Here is a 5,000-nt window from a genome sequence, read left to right on the forward strand (position 1 = left end):
TAAATACTGATCACCATATTCATAAAGATAGGGCACGAGAGCAATAATATTGATCAATTTTGAAATATTATAGGATAAAACTGACAATGATATAAAGGGTAAGCGCGATTTTTCAATAAGAAAATCGTTACTTTACACATTTTTTCCCCTTAAACACCGCGATGCCAAATTTTGAAATCTGAACATCGCATCCAATATTATTATTGCTATATACACGTAAATATTAAAATAATTATCCCTCTCCTTCTTTGCATTGACGCTCCTTCACTGAAGCACAGAGAGAGATACGAACGCAAAACATTTCCAGAAGTTTCTTAACACGCCACCGTTCCTTTTAACACAATCAGACTGTCAAGAATTATCAAAACCCAAAAACCGCAAATTTAGATAATTTGTCACAGACGCAGGCGTTTTATTCTAATATCCATGGGAAAGTATTCAGAATTATAGACCCTTTTAATTTAATTTATCAGTTTTTACTGTTAATGAATTATACGATCTTGGTCAGTTTGAATATATTCTTACTGTTGTGAAAAGAAGTTTTGGTATAAAATGTTATGATCTTTTAATTTTTTATTTGGGAATTTCTTGTAAAAAAAAGCGTTACTTTTAATTCACGAGCGTATATATATATTATATATATATATATATATATATATATATATAATATATATATATATATATATATATATATTTTTTTTTTTTTTTTTTTTTTTTTTTTTTATTTGTCCACTTACTCATATTAATCAACGTGTTGGTAAAATAGATATAATTAATCACTATATCTAACTGTATTTATCTTCTCTCGATTCCACGTCATTCAATTTATTTTACGCTATCTCTCTACTCGTGCCGTTTTCCAGTATTGAGGCGTCTGGCAACTCAACCGCCCACGCAGCTGGAAGGGAGAGGAAAATGCTCCGGAAAAAGTCATCATATTTTATACATTTTCTCTTCGTTCTTCCCTTCTTGTCTCTTTCGTTTTACTTTTGCTTATTTTCTGTTTTCTCTATTTAGTGATTTTGCTTTGTAAGTAGGTCCTAGGCGCAGATATTCCGGGGAGAAGGTGAAAGAGAAGCTTATTATAAGAAAATTTACTATTGCTGTTCCGAGGATCATAATCTATTTCCGTTTCTTATTGTGGTTGTTATTATCATTATCGTTATTATTTATTATCATCATTGTCATTATTATTATTATTGCAATTATTGTTATTTATATTATTATTATTATTATTACCATTATTATTATTATTATTATCACCATTACCATTATTATTTATCATTATTATTATTATTATTATCATTATTATTATTATTATCATCATCATTTTATTGTTATTATTGTCATTATCATTATCGTCATCATTATCATTATCATTATCGTCATCATTATTATTATTATCATTCTTCTTCTTCACATTAGTGTTTTTCATTACTTTTTATATATATATATATATATATTTATATATATATATATATATATATATATGTATATAGATAAATTACTTTAAAAGCTAACGGCGATTTTTATATTTTTTCCTACAAAAAAAATCATAAAAGGAAAATAACAAAAAGAACGAGAGCGAGAAAGAGAGAGAGAGAGGGAGAGAGAGAGAGAGAGAGAGAGAAGGAGAGAGAGAAGAGAGAGAGAGAGAGAGAGAGAAACGGAGAGAGAGGAGGAGAGAGAGAGAGAGAGAGACAGAGACAGAGACAGAGAGAGAGAAAACGGATAAAGATAAATCAAAATCAAGATAAAAGAAAAAAAAAAAAAAAAAAAAAAAAAAACGCGAGAAGTCTCAAAAAAACTCACATCAAGGAAAAATAAAAATAAACCGATTTTTCTTCACTTGCGAATTCACTGGACACCTTCATTTATCCACGAATTACGGAAGTGGGAGGATTTGATAAACGTGTGAGAAGCGATGGGCGGGAACGCGTGAAAGATTCTGGTCATTCATTGTACGTATTCATTATCAAATTAAGTTTTCATATTCATCATTATTATTGTCAAAAGCAATTTCGATATATTTGATGTGTTTCCGTTTTTTTTTTTTTTTTTTTTCTTTTTTTAAGCTATTGTCAGTTTTTGCGATCGTCATTGTTTTTCTATCAATATCTGATTAGTACTAATATTGTTGTAATAATTTCGATCACTTTTATTAGTAGTAGTATTTTTAGATTTTAATTTCTATTTCATTTCTCTCTTTCTTATCATTATTTCCTTGTATTCTCTCTCTCTCTCTCTCTCCTCTCTCTCTCTCTCTCTCTCCTCTCTCTCATCTTCTCTCTCCTCTCTCTCTCTCTCTCTCCTCTCTCTCTTCTCCCCCTCTCTCCCTCCTCTCTCTCTTCCCTCCTCTCTCTTCTCTCTCCTTCTCTCTCCCCCCTCCACCCCTCTCTCTCTCTTTCTCTCCCTTTCCTTTCTCCTCCTCCCTTCTTCTCTCTAACCTCCCTCTCCTTTCTCGTCTTCTCTCTTTCAATCCTCTCTCTTGCTCTCTGCTTCTACTCTCATCCTCTCTCTCTTCCTCCCTTCCTTCCTCCCTCCCTCTGTCTCTCACCCCCTCTCTCCTTCCCCCCCATCCCCCATTCTCAAACCTCTTAAATCCTCTCCTCCTTCCCTCCTCTTCTCCCCCCCCCCTGCCTCTCTCAACCAATCCCCCTCCCCTAATATAGCACACGATCTTTTCCCTCATTTCAAAGTCGCTTCCAATCTCATTTGTGGCTTTCGGTGGCAGTTCTCAAGCGGAGGCACTGTATTCAGGCTTCTTTTCCCCCCCTCCTTCCCCTCTCTCCTCTCCCCCTTTCCTCATTTCCTCCCCAATATCTCCCCCTCCCCTCTCCCCCCTCCCCCAAATATTCCCCACTTTCTCCCCTCCCCCTTCCCCCCCCTAATACCCCTCCCCTTTCCCCCTCTCCTCCCCTACCCCCAATAACCCACCCTTTCCCCTCTCCCCTCTCTCTCCCCTCCTCCTTTCCCCCTCCCCTCCCCTCTCTCCCCCTCCCTTTCCCCCCCATATCCCTCCCTTTCCTCCCTCCCCCAATACCCCCCACCCCTCCTTCTCCCCCCGAGTGTGATTTAGAACACGAGGGGGAGAAAATTGGATACTTTACGTGGCAAGAAGGGATGAGAAGATGATGATCAGGGTTAGAGACGCGGGCCCGTTTCCTAGAGCGTGGTTTGGTGTCTTGCTAAGGAGAGATCGTGGGAGACGGGGAGGCCCACGCAGTTGTGTGTGTGTATATCTCTCTCTCTCTCTCTCTCTCTCTCTCTCTCTCTCTCTCTCTATATATATATATATATATATATATATATATATGTATATATATATATATATATATATATATGTATATATATACATATATATATATATATATATAATATATATATATATATATATATATATATTTTTTTTTTTTTTTTTTTTTTTTTTTTTTTTTTTTTTTTTTTTTTTTTTTAACGGTAGGTTCATGTCTGAGCCGCCGTGGTCACAGCAGGATACTTAATTGTAGTTTTCATGTTGTGATGCTCTTGGAGTGAGTACGTGGTAGGGTCCCCAGTTCCTTTCCACGGAGAGTGCCGGTGTTACCTTTTTTAGGTAATCATTTTCTCGATATTCTCGTCTGCTTCTTGCATAAAGTTATCGTCGTTTCTTAGTATGAAATTCACATTACGTGTATCCTCACAGCCACTGCTCCCAACGACAGCCTACACCGACAGACATCCTATTACGGTGTAGGGAATCGCACGACCAAAGGGGTATAAACAAAGTAACTAGAATTTCTTCTTCATTCACGGAGCCAGCAATCGAGGAGGAGGAATAACTCCTTTTATTCATTCCGTTGCACTGAACTTCAACCAGACATATCAACATGTCAGCTCATGTTTGCGCTTTCGCTTCTTTCTTTTGGACTTCAGATACTCAGAAACTGTTTTATTATAATGCTCTCTCGATTTATGGTAAACCATGCCATATCCGCCCATTCCGCCCATTCCGCCCATTCCGCCCATTCCATAATCCATATAGGGGTCAAACGATCCACTTGATGATGAGCTCGTTCCGTTGTAATCTTTATCCTTCCCTATATCTTCGCTCCTCTTTAGCGTCAGACGAAGCAGAAAAGCCGAAACGCATACGTAAACGATTTCCAGAATCAATAGGATGTAGACATCCCAGCGCGCAACCTCAGATTCCTCTGTTTATTTGGCCACTTTTTTTTATATATATATATATATATATATATATATATATATATATATATATATATATATATGTATATATATACCCACACACACACACATACATATTTTTTTCTTTTCTTTTTTTTCTTTTTTTACTTCGTCTTCTTTGTGTTGTGTTTTATTGATTTTTATCTTGTGTATCTTCCTTATCTTGTGTATCTTTTTTATCTTCCTTATCTTGTGTATTTTCTTTATCTTATGTATAATTTATCTTTATCTAATGTATCTTCTTTATGTTATGTCTTTTGTTTTATTAGCCCATTTCCTCCTTTCTCTCCTCTTCCCCTCTTCTTGATTTTGTTGTTTTTTTTTCACTATATTTTTTTTTCTTCTTCTTTTCCTTCTCTTGTTATTCCTCCTCCCTTCTTTCTTTGTTTCTTCTTCTCCTTTTGCTATTTACTTTATTCCTCATCTTCTTTTCTCATCTCGAGTTCTTATTTTCCTCCTTCTTTTCTTTCTTCTCTTCCTTTCTTCGTTCTCTATTTCTTTTTCTCCTCTTCGCTATTTACTTTATTCTTCCTCTTCTTCTTCCTTTGTCTTCTCGAGATCTTCTCTTCCTCCTTATTCTGTTTCAACTTTTATCAATTTACCAATTTTCAATTTTCCTCCTCCTCCTTCTTTTCTTCTCTCTTCCTCTTCTTTTTCTTCTTCTTTCCAGTTCCCTTTTTCCTATTCTCTTTAGATCATCAAAGCCTTCTTTTATGTATCTACTCATAACTTCCATTATCTGACAACTACCTTCATCAAATTTTACTTTCCCC

This window comes from Penaeus monodon, chromosome 6 (genome assembly GCF_015228065.2).
Source record: "Penaeus monodon isolate SGIC_2016 chromosome 6, NSTDA_Pmon_1, whole genome shotgun sequence".
NCBI lineage: Eukaryota > Metazoa > Arthropoda > Malacostraca > Decapoda > Penaeidae > Penaeus > Penaeus monodon.